At 53.7% G+C, this 21,102-nt stretch overlaps 1 long non-coding RNA gene across 2 annotated transcripts; it reads right to left on the bottom strand.

Moving 5' to 3' along the window:
* Positions 1-14,961: 14,961 nt before the first annotated feature.
* Positions 14,962-20,829, bottom strand: LOC149354284 (uncharacterized). 2 transcript variants are annotated; one of them, XR_016291267.1, is made up of 3 exons: positions 20,500-20,829; positions 19,131-20,106; positions 14,962-18,020 (listed from the first exon to the last, which is right to left on the bottom strand). It is a non-coding gene; the product is annotated as an uncharacterized LOC149354284 (long non-coding RNA). The 2 variants fall into 2 exon arrangements; XR_016291266.1 differs by lacking the exon at positions 20,500-20,829 and adding an exon at positions 20,344-20,456.
* Positions 20,830-21,102: the final 273 nt, after the last annotated feature.

Raw genomic sequence — 21,102 nt, 5'->3', positions numbered from 1 at the left:
GACATACACCCCCTCGACAGCCATCTGCTTATCGTGCCAGATATGCAAGCTCTTTTTTCGACAAATTAACGGAAGGTTCATTGACACAATCCGGTCCAAAGCGCACGATGTTCGACGCTTCAACAATGTCCCTGGTAAGTTGGTCGCGGTGATGATACAAGATTACAGTATCTTCAAAAATTGGACGGCAAGGAGGGTCACAGTCACATGTCTTACAATGCAATGCCAGATGCCCGTCGACACCACCTCTGACTTTCTTCCCGTGCTCTTTTAGGCGTACGTTGAGGCATCTGCCCGTTTGCCCGATGTAGAATTTACCGCAGGACAAGGGGATCTTCTAGACTACCCCCAGCCGACAATGGACGTAGGTCTGCCTATATCTGATAATACAGTCGGGTCTACGCATTTTGATCGGGCAACTCATTCTGCACAATCTCCCCAGCCTCTCAGGAGCCGTGAACACGACCTTAACATGAGACCGTTGACCCACCTTCTTGAGGTTGTGTGATACCTTATGCATGTAAGGTATCACCGCCAACTTTTCTTTCTCTCTTCTATCCCTTTTTTTTCTGTCCTCTGCTCTTTGTTCATGACTCAGGCGAGAAGCTTCCTTCCTTTTGCGATGCATGCTTTCAGCAACCGAAGCTATCACGTGAGTCGGATGGTCCGCGCCCTGCAAACGTGCAACTTGCATGTTTAAACCCTCCTCGAACGTATGCCGGCATGACTTGTCAAGAGCATTGGACAGGAACGAAAGAACGATATTTCTTTTGACAAGTTTAGAATGCGCTGAACTGTATGGCAAAGGGGGCTTGTTAGCTCTGGGCTCGTATATCCAACAGGCATGGTCCTTTCGAAACCGCAGCCGCAGGTCTAAGAAACTAATGCTGTCATGATCAGGCATTTCAGATGTGAATATCAACGGGTAAAAACAATCAACAAAAGAATTTAAAATGCGCGTGACAATAGTGTTTAAACATGCAAGTTGCACGTTTGCAGGGCGCGGGCTATCCGACTCATGTGATAGCTTCGGTTGCTGAATGCTTGCATCGCAAAGGGAAGGAAGCTTCTCGTCTGAGTCATGAACAAAGAGCAGAGGACAGAAAAAAAAGGATAGAAGAGAGAAAGAAAAGTTGGCGGTGATACCTTACATGCAAAAGGTATCACACAACCTCAAGAAGGTGGGTCAACGGTCTCATGTTAAGGTCGTGTTCACGGCTCCCGAGAGGCTGGGAGTTGCCCGATCAAAATGCGTAGACCCGACTGTATTATCAGACATAGGCAGACCTACGTTCATTGTCGGCTGGGGGTAGTCTACAAGATCCCCTTGTCCTGCGGTAAATTCTACATCGGGCAAACTGGCAGATGCCTCAACGTACGCCTAAAAGAGCACGCGAAGAAAGTCAGAGGTGGTGTCGACGGGCATCTGGCATTGCATTGTAAGACATGTGACTGTGACCCTCCTTGCCGTCCAATTTTTGAAGATACTGTAATCTTGTATCATCACCGCGACCAACTTACGAGGGAGATTGTTGAAGCGTCGAACATCGTGCGCTTTGGACCGGATTGTGTCAGTGAACCTTCCGTTAATTTGTCGAAAAAAGAGCTTGCATATCTGGCACGATAAGCAGATGGCTGTCGAGGGGGTGTGTCTTGTTGATGTTATCTTCGATCATGTTCTTTGTTGCCTATCTGGACATGTGTATATATGCTCCCGATTTTGCAATAAACCGTCAGTTGAAAGTTAGCGCTTGTCTGTGTCTCCTCGCTTGTCCAGTCTTCTCTTGTGCGCTATTTATTTCCCTTAAAGGGTCAGTCTACTGAATTTTATCGACCATATTTTCTTTGCGGCAACCGATAGCTCTTTACTCAAATTACCGTTTAGCCAGCTGTGGTGCGAAGGAGTGCGATAGAACATTTTAAAACAGAATTTATTAATGTGGGAACACATCTGTATGAGATGGTAGTCTCATCTGGCAACCATCTGGATTTCCGCCGTGCGGCGACAAACATGGCGGCGCCCGTCGAAGCCTGACCTCTCGCTTCGGACTGAATTCTCGTTGTTGCTGCCTTTTTCAGTGCGTTCACTGGCCATAAATGGGGCGCCTGTCTTCCGCTTCGTCTCATCACGCCTATAAGAAAACATATAAGAGATAAATTTGCTTTATTTTAATAATTAGAGTGACGATTCTGCCGCTCCTAGGCTTAAGTGGAGAGTCGGTTTGTTTACAGCAATGGTTCCCGTCCTGACGACCAGATGGCGCCACTATAGGCTGAGTTTATTTTTGCGTCTCTGCTAGCATACGCTGAACTAAAAGTGGGAATGTGCCTGCGTTTTGCATACGTGTAACTATAAATATTCATGAGATTTACAGAAAAAGCGATCGGTACGCCTTCTACAGTTTACTAGAACAAAACGTGCGTTTCTTTGACATTGGGGCATACAAATGGTAAATAGTATATTCACTTATGCTTCTACAAAAAAAGACTACCACTTTCTTGAACAAAATGAACGTTTGGGGTCGGCACCATGCATTTTTACGCGACTTTTAACGCCGAAATAAAATATAAATTCCTGCCTAAACCGGGCGCAGATCCCTCGTTATTGATGTTATAGGGTGCCAACTACCAGAATATGCCATTATTTATACACTCATCTCGGTGAGTAGACTGACCCTTTAAGTATGTCATACCAACATGCCCAAGCCTCGTCTCTTTCGGAAGTAGGCCACCCAATTTTCAGGGACCGGCCAAGCCCGTTTTGGTGGTGACTCAGCCCAGTTCCAAACGTTGTTCAACTCAATGTTCAAATTTCCGGGAGTGGGCCAGCCAAATTTCAGGGGTGGGCCAAGCCCATTTTGTGGTGTCTCAGCTTGGTGCCGAATATGGGTCAACTTAATTTTCAATTTTTCGGGAGTGGGCACCAAATTTCAGGGGTGGTGGTGGTAAAACTTTATTTCTCATAGTAGGGGTCCTGAAGGACACTCGGCTAGGCGCCGGGTGTAGAGGACAGCTCCCACGTAGGCACAGAGAGCCCGAAGCTCTCCGCCGCGGCGCGGGCCTCCTGGACAGCCCGAAGCTGGTCGTGAAGTGAAGCACTCTTTAGTACTTTGTCCCAATGTTCCTTGTTCTGGGCGTAGGCGTCACTTGATGCACAACCGCACAGCATATGGGTCAAGTCTACACGTTCACTGCACTGGTCACACACATGTTGTCCGTCGTAGTCGGGGTCGATGTGCTTCATGCGCCAGGGGTTGGGTATGAGTTCGTTTGGAGTAAGCGTAACGTGACCGACTGGCTGCGGGTTAATTTCTTATCCGGGAGGGGAAACGCTCGTCTGCCTAGATAAAAGTGCTTAGTGAGCTCGTTGTAGGTGAATAATTTATCCCTGTACTCGATAGCGGAGGGAACCGGAAGGACGCGGCCGATGAGCCCTCGCGCCGCCTCGTGTGCGATCTCGTTGAGATTCCGCAGGCCACCCCTAAGCTGCCCATGTGTGCCGGGAACCATACGATGTTGTGATCGGTGATGTTACTTCCGCCTAAAATTCGTAGCGTCGTCTTGTCTATTCCGCCCTTGGCGAAAGCTCGAGTGGCTGCTCTAGAGTCGCTGTACACAGTTGTGAAGCTCGAGTCTTTGAGAGCTAGTGCTATCGCTGCTTGTTCAGCTACCTCTGGTTTCTTCGTGAAAAGTGTGAGTGAGTTACGCGTACGCCCGTGTCCGTCGACTACTGCTACCGAGTAGGCATGCTTTCCTGGTATGTACGCTGCATCCACGAAAGCTGTCTGGTCTGGAAACCTTGCCGCGTCCGCAGCGAGGGCTTTGGCGCGGGCGAGTCTTCTTCCTTGATTGTGGATCGGGTGCACGTTTCTTGGGAAGGGGAACACTTTAATTGCTTCTCGCACGACTTTAGGTAACTGCAGGACGTGGTCCCTTTCTGCTATGGTGTTCAGGTTGAGCTTGACGACAATCTCTCTGCCCGCTTTAGTGCTTGATAGGCGTGCGATCTGTGCCGTGTGCTGTGCCTCGATGATTTCGGCAAGGGTATTGTGCACTCCTAGCTGTAAGAGAAGATCAGTGGAGGCATTATCGGGAAGCCTCAACGCTGTCTTGAAAGCTCGACGTATGTGTACTTCGAGCCTTTTCCGATGTACTTTTTTCCAGTTGAGCATCGCAGCCACGTATGTGATGTGACAGATTACAAAAGCGTGGACCATTCTAATGGCGTTGTCCTCCCTCAATCCCCTGTGCCTATTCATGATGCGCCGAAACATCCGGATCGCGTTTGCAATCTTGATCGTGATGCTGTCCAACATTGCCGAGTTGGACCCGTTGCTTTCGATGATTAGTCCTAGAATTCGTATTTTGTCAACCGCCGGTATGCGATTTCCATATCTGTCGTGTAACTCTATGCATGGAGTGGGGCGTCTGCGCCAGTCGTTGGACGGGCGCCCTGGTCTTAGGGGGTGGTATATGAGCAGCTCCGATTTTCTGGAAGAGCAGCGAAGTCCCATTGGGGCGATATGGGCCTCGGTAACCGTGATGGCTTCTTGCATGCGAGCTTCCAATTCCGCATCGCTGCCACCGGTACTCCAGATGGTGACATCGTCTGCGTATATGGTGTGCTCCACACCAGCAATTTCACCCAGTGCGCGAGAAAGCTTTGTCATGGCCAAGTTAAATAAGAATGGTGAAAGTACTGAGCCTTGTGGTGTTCCCTTATCGCCCAGTTCAAAGCTCTCCGAGACGTGCTCGCCTATCCGGAGAGTTGCCGTTCGATCCTCAAGAAATGCCTTGACGTAGCGGTAAAAGCGTGTTCCGATATTGTGGTCAGATATGGCTTTGAGAATGGCTTGATGTTGGATGTTGTCAAAAGCTTGTTCCACGTCGAGTCCCAGCAGCGCCTTGGTGTCTCGTGTGGGGCGATCCAACAGACTTTTCTTGATTCGTAGCATAGCGTCTTGCGTTGAGAGACCCTGCCTGTAGCCTATCATATTGGAGGGGAAGTAATCCTTTTCTTCTACGTATTCCGATAGTCTATTAAGTATGACGTGTTCGGCTAGCTTTCCTAGGCAGGACGTTAGTGAGATGGGCCTTAGGTTTTGTAGGCCCAGCGGCTTGCCTGGTTTTGGGATGAGGACCGTGTTTGCATGTTTCCATTCGGCAGGAAGATGGCCAGTTTTCCAGGCTGCGTTGATTTGTTGCGTTAGGAACGTGACTCAGCTGTCCTCTAAATTTCGGAGAGCCCGATTTGTGATACCATCAGGGCCTGCTGCAGAGTTACTGTTGAGTTCGTGCATTGCAAAGTGTACTTCGCTTTCTGTGAAGTCCGTATCTAGCTGCGAGTTTGGGGCACCGTCATAGTTCTTCCTTTCTAAGGTACTGGGTAGCCCCGATTTAAGTGGTAAGTACCGTTTGGCAAGGTCATTCACAAGGACTTCGGCAGTAGTGGTTTGCCTCGCGCAGTGTACTAATTTACTGAGCCTGGTCCGTTGCACAGTTTTCGACTTTGTTCCGTGTTCGTCGAGGAGGTGTTTTATGAGCCCCCACCCACTCCCTCTGCGTATTTGGCCGTTGAGGGAGTTACAGACTTCGTCCCATTGTTGTCGGGAGAGATCCACGCAGTATTCTTCAATGAGTTCGGCAAGTTTCCTTCGTAGTCTTCTGTTGAAACGTTGCCCTTCCACCTGGCTAGAATGGAATGTTTGGCTTCGAGAAGATTCGCTAATCGACTGTCCATTCTCTCAACCTTAACGTCCGTGGTAATCGCTCGTTCTGAGGCTACGATGTCGGCTTTGAGCTGCTTCGTCCAGCTCGTTATCGTTTGCTTTGTGGTTTCTCCGGATGAGTTTGTGGGAATCTGGCTTTCCGCCGCCGCCTTTGCGCGGCTGTGGCTTTCCGCGCCGCCTTTGCGCGGCTGTGCCGGCCTACCGCGTCGTTTCTCCTCTTTCCCTTGCTCCCGCCTCAGGCGGTGGAGAGGCGGCTGGGTGACTAATCACTGTCATTTAGCCACAGCTCCGCCCCGGCTCCCCAAGGGCCTTTGCCATTGGCGCCTTTTGGCGGGAATCCGGGACCCGTTTTGGCGGCCGCGCATCCCGCGACCGTCCGAGCGGGACCCAGGGAGAGATCCCTCCGAGACAGCGTAAGGTGCGTACGTTACTGTTTGTCCGTGCCGGCCTTTGCCGTTCGGACCAGTGCTTACTCGAGCTCGCCCGCACGTGTCCTCTGACCTGCAGCGGCTCGAGCCTGTCCAGCGGGGTCCAGCGACCTCCGACAGGCGTACCTTGCGTTGATTGCCCACTCTCTCTCGCAACCGGCCCAACGGTCGACACGAGAGAGAGATCACAGCACTGCCGCGGGGACATTCTCCTGCAGCGGCGTGCTAGCGGCGCACATTGCTCGAGTCGCTTCGTGCGCGCAGCGGAGCCTTGCTCCTCGCGCGCCCCCGGGACAGGGTGACGATTGAGTGTGTGTGTACTGCTGAAGGACGACGTGAATAAACGTCTCCTTTGTGAACTTGGAGGCCTATTTCTTTGCGGCGAATCGCTCTCCTCCCAGCGGAGGTCAATTGAGTGCACCGCATCGGTGTCCCAGTGTGTGTGTGGTGACGGCTGATCGGGGCCCTTGGCTCGCGCGAAGCTCGAACCCGCGGTGGGTGGTGGCCTGTGTCCACGTAGGAACCCACAACTGGCGCCCAACGTGCTAAGTCATTGGCGCTTACGCCTTTGATGGCACATTAGCCGAGCAGGTCGCCTTGACGATCACGCTTGCGCACCGTGTCTACCACCCCCAGCGCGGCACTCGGCAGCTACATGTCGGCTCCCTACGGAGTTGTAGCGTCGTTTGATCCGCTGGCTGCTGTTCCTTCGAATAGCTAGACACCGTGGTTGGCCGCGGCCCCCATTGGGATTTACGGTGACACAACCCAAAATATTGACCACGTGGCTCCCATTGGAGCTGTATCGGAAGCACCCTGCGGTGCATCCGCTGGTCACATGCCTCAGCTGTGCACGCTTTCCGCCCAGTGCGAAAGCAGTTCGTGTCACGCTGCCGCAACCGGCAGTTTCGAACAGCAGCAGCCGTGCCCCGCGAGCAGCCAATTCTGCTCTGGGAACGGCGAGGCGCTGGCCGGTTCCCTGTGGAAACCGCGCCGCTCATCGAACTAGGAGCCTTGCCTCCCTCGTTCGTGCAGCCCGCCCAAGCCTCCACTGAGGCAGGGGTGCAGTCGCTGAGGCCGGGGCTCCATTGAGCCAGATGCGGAGAAACTTCGAGCCATACTCGAATTTCCCGCGCCCAAGGACGTACGCGGCCTGCGCCGTTGTGTGGGAATGGCCACCTTTTATCGTCCTGTGCCCGCGTGCAGGCGCCCTTGACCTAGCTCTTGGGAAAGACTGCCGCGTGGCGATGGGAGCCCGAGCAAGAGCGATCCTTTTGCCTCCTGTCTAATGCCATTGTCGAGACAGCGCAGCTCAGGCTACCCGACCTGACCAGACAGTTCGTAGTCCAGACTGACGCGAGCGATCTGGGTTTAGGAGCAGTTCTCCTACAGGAATTCGATGGCGTGCTGCAACCGCTGGCCTTTGCCAGCCGCTCCTTGCTGCCCTCGGAGAGGAATTATTCCGTGACCGAGAAGGAGTGCCTCGCCGTCGTGTTTGCACTGCGTAAATTTGACGTCTACCTTGATGGAACGCAATTCGTGGTGCAGACAGACCACAGTGCGCTCAGTTGGCTGATGCGGCTCCGCGAGCCTGCGGGTCGGCTGGCGCGCTGGACTCTCCTGATACAGCATTACGACTTTTCCGTGCAGTATCGAAAGGGGAGCACGGACGTGGTAGCTGACGCGCTATCCCGTGCCCCACTCGCCAGCGGCGCCTTGACGCCTGTAAGCGGAGGGGGCGAAACAGCGGACGAGCCGCCGGGCGGCAAGGAGGGGGAGCCCGCAAACGGGTTAACCCATTCCGCTAACCAGGCAAGCAGCGCTTCGCAAAGCGGTCGAGAGGCAAAGCTCTTCGTGAGCGCCTCGGAGTTGCCGACGCGAACGGAAATTTTGGCTGCAAACCTGAGTGGGGACGAGACCAGGCTCCCCTCTGGGATGACTGGAATCGTTTTCAGCCCTAAAGAGCTACTGAAAGCCCAGCAAAATGACCCGTTTTGTCGCGAGGTGAGCGACGGTCTCAGGGAGACGGAGCGCCGTGACGCTACTTCTATTGTAGCGGGCGCAGGGGGGCAGAAGCCAGCGTGTGTCGCGGCGAACCCCGGGGATTCATATTTGCTGGACAATGACGGGCTCGTGCTGAAGTACATAGCCACCGATGACGAGTCCATCGACCCGTTCTAGGTGGTTATCCCCAAAAGTCTGAGAGGCGCACTTTTGCGATTCTCTCATGACGAACCACTGGCCGGTCATCTGAGTGGCTCCAAAGTTTTTGCAAAAGTGAGTCAATCGGTGACGTGGCCCGGCATGAAGCGTGACATTTTCCGCTATTGCCGTTCCTGCCATGTCTGTCAAGCGGTGAAGTCACGGGGTGGCAAGCCGCCTGGAAGGATGAAACCGATTGACAGTGTGCGTCCGTGGCAGATGGCCACCTGCGATTTGATGGGGCCTTTCCCCAGGAGCAAGCAGGGGTTCATAGACCTGAAGGCCTACGCGTCACGGTCTGACGAGCTTGCGCCGGTACCCGTTGGTATCAAAGGCAAGCGCAAAGGCACAACTGGTGCTGCGGAACGCAAGCGTACGGAGCACCGGTACAATCTGAGGCGACGGTCACCTGTGTGATTGATGCCGGACGGCGGACTTTTCCGCAACCGAAGGCACGCAGCCTCAGCTAGCTGGCGAGCTTTCTCGTCGGGCCCTACCCAGGCGAAGCACGGTGTGTTATTTTTTTTTTGTTTTTGCAGCATGCTCAGTTCCAGCCTTGTGTGTTTATCAGTTTATTTATTTATTTTGTTTGCTTGAGTCAGTTTCTAGCCACTTTCGTTTCCTGCTTGTTCGTCTGGTTTTCGTTCTAACGTACCGAGATGTACAGAGGCAAACTTCAGACCGCTCGTGCTTGCGCTTATCTTCTAGAAGGAATAGATTGGATTAGGTGTCGTTTGTACAGCGAGCCTTTTCTCATTTCCGGCCCGACTGTGGGTGGTAGGCTCGTTAAGGAGCCGTGTGTCGCGGTGCGAGTTTTGTGCGGCCCGTATGGAGGGGAAGTTGGCGGGGCGTTTGGGGCGATGGGGGGGCGGAAAGTGCACCCTTTGACCCTCGCCGCGGCGCCTCTGGACGCTTATGATGGGGGGGTCGTTGTCGCCGACCAGCGTCCGCGCACGTGCCGGTGTATGCGTGTTTGTGGCTGTGGCTGTGTGCGCGCGTAACCATGAGCCAAGGCGACGCCTGTGAGTTGTGCCGTTGTGTCCTTCTGCGTGAGCTCGAGGATGAGAAGGACCCCTCGCTGTGGCCAAGGTTACACATCTGGACGCCGCCGAACGTCCTCGCCCGTTTCAGCCGGCGTGAAAGGGGTGCACTAACTTTCTTGTGCCCGAACGTGATGTCGTGTCCAAGGGCGCGAGGTCAGTGCTCTGCCGCGGCCCCGTCGTCATCAGCGCACCCTACTTCAACGGAAAGACCGCCATCAGTCGTCGGCCCTCCCAACCCGTTCAACTTGAAGCCTGCGAGCGGTGAGTCGCCGACCGGCCCATTGGGCCGCGCCATCGAACTTTGAGGCTGACATCCACCTGTAACATAGCTGTACAGTTTTATTCACATCTTCTTGTGTACCGTGTATATAATCTGCAAGCTGTTTTGATTTACTGAAGCGTATGCAAGTGTTGTTTGCCTTGTTTTCCTTTGTTTGTGTTGTTTTTTTCTTACGTTGTTGTGGCTGGAACTGAAGTGTATCTAGTTTTTTTGTGTATTCATTTCTTTATTTTGGAACTGAAGTGTAGCTTTTTTTTGTGTGTATTGATTTCTTTATTTTGGCCGCGTGCTTTGCCGATGGGTAGGAGGGCATTTAAGGAGAGGGGGATGTGGGAATCTGGCTTTCCGCCGCCGCCTTTGCGCGGCTTTGCCGGCCTACCGCGTCGTTTCTCCTCTTTCCCTTGCTCCCGCCTCAGGCGGTGGAGAGGCGGCTGGGTGACTAATCACTGTCATTTAGCCACAGCTCCGCCCCGGCTCCCCAAGGGCCTTTGCCATTGGCGCCTTTTGGCGGGAATCCGGGACCCGTTTTGGCGGCCGCGCATCCCGCGACCGTCCGAGCGGGACCCAGGGAGAGATCCCTCCGAGACAGCGTAAGGTGCGTACGTTACTGTTTGTCCGTGCCGGCCTTTGCCGTTCGGACCAGTGCTTACTCGAGCTCGCCCGCACGTGTCCTCTGACCTGCAGCGGCTCGAGCCTGTCCAGCGGGGTCCAGCGACCTCCGACAGGCGTACCTTGCGTTGATTGCCCACTCTCTCTCGCAACCGGCCCAACGGTCGACACGAGAGAGAGATCACAGCACTGCCGCGGGGACATTCTCCTGCAGCGGCGTGCTAGCGGCGCACATTGCTCGAGTCGCTTCGTGCGCGCAGCGGAGCCTTGCTCCTCGCGCGCCCCCGGGACAGGGTGACGATTGAGTGTGTGTGTACTGCTGAAGGACGACGTGAATAAACGTCTCCTTTGTGAACTTGGAGGCCTATTTCTTTGCGGCGAATCGCTCTCCTCCCAGCGGAGGTCAATTGAGTGCACCGCATCGGTGTCCCAGTGTGTGTGTGGTGACGGCTGATCGGGGCCCTTGGCTCGCGCGAAGCTCGAACCCGCGGTGGGTGGTGGCCTGTGTCCACGTAGGAACCCACAACTGGCGCCCAACGTGCTAAGTCATTGGCGCTTACGCCTTTGATGGCACATTAGCCGAGCAGGTCGCCTTGACGATCACGCTTGCGCACCGTGTCTACCACCCCCAGCGCGGCACTCGGCAGCTACATGTCGGCTCCCTACGGAGTTGTAGCGTCGTTTGATCCGCTGGCTGCTGTTCCTTCGAATAGCTAGACACCGTGGTTGGCCGCGGCCCCCATTGGGATTTACGGTGACACAACCCAAAATATTGACCACGTGGCTCCCATTGGAGCTGTATCGGAAGCACCCTGCGGTGCATCCGCTGGTCACATGCCTCAGCTGTGCACGCTTTCCGCCCAGTGCGAAAGCAGTTCGTGTCACGCTGCCGCAACCGGCAGTTTCGAACAGCAGCAGCCGTGCCCCGCGAGCAGCCAATTCTGCTCTGGGAACGGCGAGGCGCTGGCCGGTTCCCTGTGGAAACCGCGCCGCTCATCGAACTAGGAGCCTTGCCTCCCTCGTTCGTGCAGCCCGCCCAAGCCTCCACTGAGGCAGGGGTGCAGTCGCTGAGGCCGGGGCTCCATTGAGCCAGATGCGGAGAAACTTCGAGCCATACTCGAATTTCCCGCGCCCAAGGACGTACGCGGCCTGCGCCGTTGTGTGGGAATGGCCACCTTTTATCGTCCTGTGCCCGCGTGCAGGCGCCCTTGACCTAGCTCTTGGGAAAGACTGCCGCGTGGCGATGGGAGCCCGAGCAAGAGCGATCCTTTTGCCTCCTGTCTAATGCCATTGTCGAGACAGCGCAGCTCAGGCTACCCGACCTGACCAGACAGTTCGTAGTCCAGACTGACGCGAGCGATCTGGGTTTAGGAGCAGTTCTCCTACAGGAATTCGATGGCGTGCTGCAACCGCTGGCCTTTGCCAGCCGCTCCTTGCTGCCCTCGGAGAGGAATTATTCCGTGACCGAGAAGGAGTGCCTCGCCATCGTGTTTGCACTGCGTAAATTTGACGTCTACCTTGATGGAACGCAATTCGTGGTGCAGACAGACCACAGTGCGCTCAGTTGGCTGATGCGGCTCCGCGAGCCTGCGGGTCGGCTGGCGCGCTGGACTCTCCTGATACAGCATTACGACTTTTCCGTGCAGTATCGAAAGGGGAGCACGGACGTGGTAGCTGACGCGCTATCCCGTGCCCCACTCGCCAGCGGCGCCTTGACGCCTGTAAGCGGAGGGGGCGAAACAGCGGACGAGCCGCCGGGCGGCAAGGAGGGGGAGCCCGCAAACGGGTTAACCCATTCCGCTAACCAGGCAAGCAGCGCTTCGCAAAGCGGTCGAGAGGCAAAGCTCTTCGTGAGCGCCTCGGAGTTGCCGACGCGAACGGAAATTTTGGCTGCAAACCTGAGTGGGGACGAGACCAGGCTCCCCTCTGGGATGACTGGAATCGTTTTCAGCCCTAAAGAGCTACTGAAAGCCCAGCAAAATGACCCGTTTTGTCGCGAGGTGAGCGACGGTCTCAGGGAGACGGAGCGCCGTGACGCTACTTGTATTGTAGCGGGCGCAGGGGGGCAGAAGCCAGCGTGTGTCGCGGCGAACCCCGGGGATTCATATTTGCTGGACAATGACGGGCTCGTGCTGAAGTACATAGCCACCGATGACGAGTCCATCGACCCGTTCTAGGTGGTTATCCCCAAAAGTCTGAGAGGCGCACTTTTGCGATTCTCTCATGACGAACCACTGGCCGGTCATCTGAGTGGCTCCAAAGTTTTTGCAAAAGTGAGTCAATCGGTGACGTGGCCCGGCATGAAGCGTGACATTTTCCGCTATTGCCGTTCCTGCCATGTCTGTCAAGCGGTGAAGTCACGGGGTGGCAAGCCGCCTGGAAGGATGAAACCGATTGACAGTGTGCGTCCGTGGCAGATGGCCACCTGCGATTTGATGGGGCCTTTCCCCAGGAGCAAGCAGGGGTTCATAGACCTGAAGGCCTACGCGTCACGGTCTGACGAGCTTGCGCCGGTACCCGTTGGTATCAAAGGCAAGCGCAAAGGCACAACTGGTGCTGCGGAACGCAAGCGTACGGAGCACCGGTACAATCTGAGGCGACGGTCACCTGTGTGATTGATGCCGGACGGCGGACTTTTCCGCAACCGAAGGCACGCAGCCTCAGCTAGCTGGCGAGCTTTCTCGTCGGGCCCTACCCAGGCGAAGCACGGTGTGTTATTTTTTTTTTGTTTTTGCAGCATGCTCAGTTCCAGCCTTGTGTGTTTATCAGTTTATTTATTTATTTTGTTTGCTTGAGTCAGTTTCTAGCCACTTTCGTTTCCTGCTTGTTCGTCTGGTTTTCGTTCTAACGTACCGAGATGTACAGAGGCAAACTTCAGACCGCTCGTGCTTGCGCTTATCTTCTAGAAGGAATAGATTGGATTAGGTGTCGTTTGTACAGCGAGCCTTTTCTCATTTCCGGCCCGACTGTGGGTGGTAGGCTCGTTAAGGAGCCGTGTGTCGCGGTGCGAGTTTTGTGCGGCCCGTATGGAGGGGAAGTTGGCGGGGCGTTTGGGGCGATGGGGGGGCGGAAAGTGCACCCTTTGACCCTCGCCGCGGCGCCTCTGGACGCTTATGATGGGGGGTCGTTGTCGCCGACCAGCGTCCGCGCACGTGCCGGTGTATGCGTGTTTGTGGCTGTGGCTGTGTGCGCGCGTAACCATGAGCCAAGGCGACGCCTGTGAGTTGTGCCGTTGTGTCCTTCTGCGTGAGCTCGAGGATGAGAAGGACCCCTCGCTGTGGCCAAGGTTACACATCTGGACGCCGCCGAACGTCCTCGCCCGTTTCAGCCGGCGTGAAAGGGGTGCACTAACTTTCTTGTGCCCGAACGTGATGTCGTGTCCAAGGGCGCGAGGTCAGTGCTCTGCCGCGGCCCCGTCGTCATCAGCGCACCCTACTTCAACGGAAAGACCGCCATCAGTCGTCGGCCCTCCCAACCCGTTCAACTTGAAGCCTGCGAGCGGTGAGTCGCCGACCGGCCCATTGGGCCGCGCCATCGAACTTTGAGGCTGACATCCACCTGTAACATAGCTGTACAGTTTTATTCACATCTTCTTGTGTACCGTGTATATAATCTGCAAGCTGTTTTGATTTACTGAAGCGTATGCAAGTGTTGTTTGCCTTGTTTTCCTTTGTTTGTGTTGTTTTTTTCTTACGTTGTTGTGGCTGGAACTGAAGTGTATCTAGTTTTTTTGTGTATTCATTTCTTTATTTTGGAACTGAAGTGTAGCTTTTTTTTGTGTGTATTGATTTCTTTATTTTGGCCGCGTGCTTTGCCGATGGGTAGGAGGGCATTTAAGGAGAGGGGGATGTGGGAATCTGGCTTTCCGCCGCCGCCTTTGCGCGGCTGTGCCGGCCTACCGCGTCGTTTCTCCTCTTTCCCTTGCTCCCGCCTCAGGCGGTGGAGAGGCGGCTGGGTGACTAATCACTGTCATTTAGCCACAGCTCCGCCCCGGTTCCCCAAGGGCCTTTGCCATTGGCGCCTTTTGGCGGGAATCCGGGACCCGTTTTGGCGGCCGCGCATCCCGCGACCGTCCGAGCGGGAGCCCAGGGAGAGATCCCTCCGAGACAGCGTAAGGTGCGTACGTTACTGTTTGTCCGTGCCGGCCTTTGCCGTTCGGACCAGTGCTTACTCGAGCTCGCCCGCACGTGTCCTCTGACCTGCAGCGGCTCGAGCCTGTCCAGCGGGGTCCAGCGACCTCCGACAGGCGTACCTTGCGTTGATTGCCCACTCTCTCTCGCAACCGGCCCAACGGTCGACACGAGAGAGAGATCACAGCACTGCCGCGGGGACATTCTCCTGCAGCGGCGTGCTAGCGGCGCACATTGCTCGAGTCGCTTCGTGCGCGCAGCGGAGCCTTGCTCCTCGCGCGCCCCCGGGACGGGGTGACGATTGAGTGTGTGTGTACTGCTGAAGGACGACGTGAATAAACGTCTCCTTTGTGAACTTGGAGGCCTATTTCTTTGCGGCGAATCGCTCTCCTCCCAGCGGAGGTCAATTGAGTGCACCGCATCGGTGTCCCAGTGTGTGTGTGGTGACGGCTGATCGGGGCCCTTGGCTCGCGCGAAGCTCGAACCCGCGGTGGGTGGTGGCCTGTGTCCACGTAGGAACCCACAAGTTGGATCGCTGCGTCCGTACTGCACGAAATTTGTCCCAATCGATTAGTTTGTACTCCCTTTGCCTCTTTCCTGGTATCTCTGCATCAATTCGGAGAATATAGTGGTCACTGCCAAGGTCGATGCACGAGTTGTGCCAAGCGCATTTCTCTAGGCCCCGGACGAAAGTGAGGTCCGGTGTGGTGTCTCGACATGTGGAAGTGCCACATCTCGTTGGGGTTTCCGGGTCTGTGATCAGCGTGAAGTCGAGATCGGAGGCTGTCGTGAGAAGACGATCTCCCTCGCTAGAGGGATACGCGTAGCCCCAAGCCTGGTGTGGGGCATTGAAATCTCCACCTAAAATCAGCGGACTACCTTTGGCGATGTGCGCAATCTTGCCCAGAATGCCTCTGAACCCTTGCCTCGTATCCTTAGGGCTGCTGTACAGATTTGTGAGGAAGATGCTTTGCTTGTTCCCTACGTGGTCGTTCGGTATGATCTCGATCGTGAGGTGTTCTAGTTAGCAGGCTGTGTGGCGGATGTCATGCCGAATGTGTGGGATCTTCTTTCCAATCAGTAAAGCGACGCCTCTGCCTTGCTCGTTTCTGTGGGCTTCGGCCTTATAGCCCGTAAGGGACAATTCGGTTGTGAGTGTTTCTTGTAGCAGGAAGACGTGTGGCTTCTCGGTTTCTGATTTGACCATCTGCAGGAGGACCGCCCTTTTGGAGGCGATCCCCCTGCAGTTCCATTGCCAGACGCGGAGATTGCGTGCCTTATTTGGCACTGCCATTTTGACCGTTGTAGCCCCCTCCGCTTGCAGTGAGACCGTCGCGAAATGGGCTTTGCGTTCCGATGTGTTGTGAACTCGTCCTCTCCATCGCCGGTACTACCATATTGTTCAGATACATTAACATTTTCTGTACTCGCGTGCTAAATATGTCCATTTTCTCGTTCATTCGCACCATGCTCTCGTGCATTAGCCTCATATTTTCGCTCATGGCGAACACGGCATCCTTAACATTTGATCGCACGGCTATTCGCGGTTGCGTTACAGCGCGCTTCTTAGGAGGCGGGCATTCTTCGCGTTGTTCTTCCTGTTAGCCCGTTCTGTCGTATGACGGTGCGGACAGGGCACTTTTTTCTTATTTATTTTTTTAAGCCCACACTAATATCTGTCTCTCATCCTCAATGAGTTGGGGAGTTTCCATATCGGTTGATGGCTCGGGAGTCGGCGTTGGTTGACTGCTGTTCGCTTTACCTATCTCAGTTAATTCGAGTTTTAGCTTATTAGGTGCTAGGAGAAATTGGCATTTTAAGTACTCGCTTTAAATATCATGACCTGTGAGCCCCAAGTAGACAGAACGATACAATTGCGCGGGAAGAGCGTCGTTATCAAATCACTGTACAGATTTTCGCGTGAACCAGAATATAAGCACTCGTTTGAAAGCCGAACTGTCAAAAACCACACGGAGGCATAAACTTCCTGCATAAAGCCTAGAAAACAGGGGTGCTCAGTAAAACTGGAAGAAACTACTAAGTTCGGAAGTAGAGACATGAAGTTAACCTGCAAGAATGCTCTAATAATCGGATGTGAACAATCACGAAAGAACAATAAATGGGCAACCAACTGTCTCACATACAGGTGCTCTAGGCCCAGTCCCCCTGCACACGATGGAAACGCTGCATGTAATGTCTGGCACAGTGAAGTACCTGGAGTACGTAAAAATCCTTCTCGCCAGACAGGTGTTGCAATCCTGGATTTTTGTCTTGGTCCACAAAACCGCGTTGCTTTGTGGCGAATGAAGGTGAACCTAGTGTATGTGTTTCCTTACGAGTGTGTGGTAATGAGTAGGTGTGTCATCCGAAAGGTAGGAAAAAAATGTCAATTAAAAATTAATGATTTTGTCTGCAAAGCACGTAAGTAGTCGTAAGTGCCCTGCGTAGATTTTTCTACTCTCCAATAGCTCGAGGCCGACTGATGAAGCTTAGATGGTGGTATAAACCTGACGAAAGTGCAGCCGCTTGAGTTAGCGAAAGGTTGCGTAAAATGACCCGCATATTGATGGTATCAGCGGGCACCGAAAACATATCAAGTCCTGTGTTTGACAAAAGTAATTAGGCAACAGTGTTTCCTCTCGCTGTGGCTGGAGGAGATACCTTATACCACTCCTGAAGACCAAAAGGTCTGGAATGGTGAGGGCAGCAGTTCTTGCCCTACACAGATATAGAGCTTAAGGGGTGCCATAAGTTCTCCGCTGTTTATGTAAGATATAAGCATCATTGCCTTAATACTTTTGGCAAAGAGAGTATATGTTGCGGACGCCAGGCACGAAGGATGAAAAGCATCTTGACTAAAATCGATGGCAACACCGATCCCTGAGGCATACGGCAAAAGGATAAAATGGCCCAGCGGTGTCGCAGTTGGTGCTCACGGTATTTTTTCTGCCTTCGAGGAATGATTTTGCAAATCTGGGTGCCAGCGGAAGCAAATCGAGCTTTATGTCAATGGAGTTCAAGATGTCTGCATGGCTGATGCGGTCGTATGCTCTTTCGACGTCCGTGAAAAAAAATGCTCTGAACACTACCAGTGCAAGTTAAAGACAAGGAACATGACATCGAATCACCCAGCCAGCCTTCAATGGCGAGAGTTCGATAGAAGCCAGTTTCGGTGATGTCACAGAAACCATGCTGTGCAAGTAACCATGACATTCGAGTGCCTAATATTTTCGCTCCCAGCTTCCAAACCACCGGCGCAAGCGAGAGAAGAGTGAAGATCCCTACGTCTGTCGGTCGCACCTCACATTTCGGAATCGGGATCACGTCGGCTGCTTTTCAGGTTGTCTCGGATGGTACCGTCAAGCCATGCTTGCCGGTGTACCATTGGTTTGTTGATACTATCGGCTTGTTGGTGTGTCGGGGAGCACCACGAGCACAGCGCCACTCATATTCTTGTCAGGATGGCCTCGATCCAGTCCGGGCACCGTCATCCTTCTGTCGTCCCTCTTGCCGAAGTGACTCCGGCAATATAACAATATGGTGCCAACCGATAGGAGCCGAGAACCAACCGTTCAGGATACAAACACTGACAGTCCTTTCTGCGTGAGACGGAAATAGCAGTCCATTGATTTCAGCGAGAACTACCAGGCGAGACGCGAGCACGATCTATTTCCGAATATAGTATGTTGGACATGTTTGATTCTAGACTTCGCGGATTTTATGCAGTAGTTATTACACGCCACATTCAAATCATTTCAATCAACTAAAGCACCATTGTCCCTGTGCAGGCCACATGGCATTGGGAGATCGCCCTTAGGGTCGAAACTATGAAGGGGGTCGTATTGCCGTCTCCATCGCACCACAGCTTGCGCATTGAGCGCCAGGCATACGCGGAGCCTGAAAGTTTTGCCAATCCCTTCGACAAAAAGAATCAGGACGAGCTCGAGTGAGCCACTGTCTGCCGCTCTGGCTGTGCCATAGCGAAGCCATTGCCTGCAATGCATATTACAGAATTTGTTAACTTGCGCCACTTGCTTCCGTATGGCGATTAAATTCCTAAGCAAGAAATGGTGTCAAGTGCCCGCCTTCCCGGCCAGCTCGCGGTTCAAGCACGTAAGCCAAGAGAAATATACAAGCGCCTGAGTACATCAGTCTCGAGTTCATACCACGACTTCAACCCTACCCTCAGGCGGAGATGTGCTCTTGCAGTCGACTGTGTTTGTATATAGCCGATTAATCAGCGCTTCTCCGCCGCGTCTAATGCGGCAAGTAATGCGCAAAGTTAATTTTTTTTTGGCTGTACGGTGGCATACGGTCTGTGCGTCGTACGTGTCTCTTTCACCGTGTCTGTCAACTTCTCCCTGCACCCATGTTTCGAAAAAAATATACATCAACGATACCACTTCCACGTACTACACGTGCCTATGAAATCGTCCACCGAGGCAAGACTACACTTTACTATCCCACAGTGACTTCTTTGTTCAGTAGGAACGGCGCCCTAAAAATTCCAGCGGGCAACACTTTCATCGCAAGAACAGGAAAGTCTAGGTTTTAAGAGTGCGGTGAGAGTATTCTATGCCTATAAGAGCCCCGTGCAGAGCCTAAGCTTGGCCGTCGAGTTAAAATACCAAGTCAGCACAAGAACGGTCGCTCATCGAGATGCTCATTTTCGAGAATGACCCTACCCTCTCCCCACCCACAGAGCTTACCTTTAGGCCACTGGATACGTCATGTCGGCACCTTGTCGGCCGGTTTGCGCGCTAAGCATCCCTCTGGTTCCGATCCGCCTGGTGCGTCGCTATGCGCCGCGTCATACTCAGACTTTCCTGGGAACAATAGCGAGGCCGCGACGATGAGTCGGGCAGCGTCGCTTGGTGGGAGGGGGGACGATGACGCGTCTCCGCCGACTCGGATATCTCGCCAATGTCGGTGCCTAGTGCGCACACAGGACGACAGTGGGAGTACGACGGTGAGCGTCTGATGAAACCTTTGTACGTGACGGCGTTTTCTGCTCCAAACAGAACAAAATCGCACGCCAAAGGCACGTCGTGATGTTGCTGCAACAGGGAGGCGTTCCGTTATAATTGATGCGAGCTTATCGCTCCTCTCCTCGGTGTAGACGGTATCACATCGGCGCAAACGGTTGCCATTCTGAAGCCAATCCTATCCATGACATCAAGCGGCCCCAAGCTGCCTTTAAACGCTTCAAATGCCATGAGGTGGCCACAATCGCTTCTCCAAAAAACGACATTAAAAGACAGTAAAAATTCAAATCGAACCCTCCTGAATTCTCTGTCTCTCTCCACGCCCCAGCCCATTCCTCCATCCAGGTCATTTTTCAGCGGTTCTGGGAAAAGGCAGAGCTGCTAAATGCCGGGTCTGCACGCATTTCATTAGCCCACCATCCTGACTAAAGAGCAAATTGTTTAGTTTGCCGTCTGGTCGCATACTCGCTGTGCCCGCGCTCTTACTCTGGGCTTCCGCAAACCAAACATGCGATTGCGCGCTGCGCTCGGCCAAAGGGTGAGTTCCGTGGTGTCCCGCGCTTGCACGCTGGAAGGCGTCGAGGCTTACTGATTTTGAATCCGCCCAAATAGGTTGCAACACGTTGATGGGCTACGCCTTGCAGATTCCTTCTGCCACTCTCCAACTCTCCAGCTTTGAGACGAAGTGTAAATACTTGACCTAAAAAGTGCATTAAGAAGTGCATTAGTAAATAATGACCCTACTCTAAGCTCCGACATTGTCAAATTTGGGGTTCCGCTACGAACTGAACTACGCACCGGATTTGCAAATAACCCACACCCGTCACAAGTCTACTTGTGGACGTAGTCAGTGTCTCGCAATTAAATCGATGCAGGTCTTAATTCAGTTACACAGTTTATGGCCAGGGGAAGAACAGGGTTAAAAATCTAATCTAACCTTATAATAGCTGAAGCTCAGTGTACACGAAGTTGAAACTGAATTTCATGGCAATATTTTTTTTGTTCAACTTGTCTTCGTACCGTAAGCAGTATTACGCCACTGGATAGTTGTGGCATACGCGTAAGTAACGGCACATGTAGACGTATAGCATACCAGCCGGATGCCTGCAGCGCATGCGCAGTGGCCAGGTGAGGAGGTTGTCCGGCATACGCCTGCTGGGCTGCGACTACCGGAGACTCTCAAAGATCTCGCTACCTCTACGCTTCATTGTCTTCGAGTTGCGAGCCTCTGATTGGAGCTTCGGCTCGGGCAGCAACACGTCGACAGCGCGCGGTGCCCAATAGGATCGCAGTGGAAAAAAGGTGGCACGCGTCGACAACTGTCAGACCGGATGGCGGCGTGCGCTCCTCGCGTAACTCGGTGTTTTTCCAGCGCGGTCGGCGACGAATGCATGTGCGCAAAACACGCGACTGAAAGCGTCTGGTGACAGACCGGACCACAGAATATGATTCTTCTCAGAAAGCAATCGTCTCGCACACTACGTATGGGTGTGCCGTAGTACGCGCTGTTGCTAAGCATGGGCGCAAGAATCATCTTTCTGGGGAGTTCCAGTCGTTGACAGCTGCTCTCCTCAGCTTTGGTTTGGTTTATGGGGTTTAACGTCCCAAAGCGACTAAGGCTATGAGAGACGCCGTAGTGGAGGGCTACAGAAATTTCGACCACCTGGGGTTTTTTAACGTGCACTGACATCGCACA

Source organism: Amblyomma mixtum, chromosome 3 (genome assembly GCF_055824585.1).
Source record: "Amblyomma mixtum isolate Tamu chromosome 3, ASM5582458v1, whole genome shotgun sequence".
In the NCBI taxonomy this organism is placed as follows: domain Eukaryota; kingdom Metazoa; phylum Arthropoda; class Arachnida; order Ixodida; family Ixodidae; genus Amblyomma; species Amblyomma mixtum.
This window is presented reverse-complemented; position numbering and strand designations above follow the sequence as displayed.